The sequence below is a fragment of the Eimeria mitis genome, genomic scaffold (genome assembly GCF_000499745.2).
Source record: "Eimeria mitis Houghton genomic scaffold, Emh_scaff5339, whole genome shotgun sequence".
Lineage (NCBI taxonomy): Eukaryota > Apicomplexa > Conoidasida > Eucoccidiorida > Eimeriidae > Eimeria > Eimeria mitis.
The window spans coordinates 3,969-4,281 of record NW_013573616.1 but is presented as its reverse complement, the minus strand read 5'-3'; positions in this window follow the sequence as shown (position 1 = coordinate 4,281).

Below are 313 nucleotides of genomic sequence, written 5' to 3'. Positions count from 1 at the left end.
GCAGCAGCAGCAGCAGCAGGAGCAGCAGCAGCAGCAGCAGCAGGAGCAGCAGCAGCAGCAGCAGCAGCAGCAGAGTGCTGTCAGCTGTATCAGCTGAGGTGCTGCTGCAGGGTGCTGCTGCTCTGGGGGGTGTTATAGGCCGCAGCAGCGAGCTGGTTGTTTCCTTTTTTCTTCCTTTCTGTCTGCTGCTGCAGCAGCAGCAGCAGCAGCAGCATTTGTCTCTCCCCTCTAATAAAATTAAAATATCGCAGCAGCAGATCAAAGCAGCAGCAGATGTATGGACTGCAGCAAATAAACTCTTCACCAGAGGTAC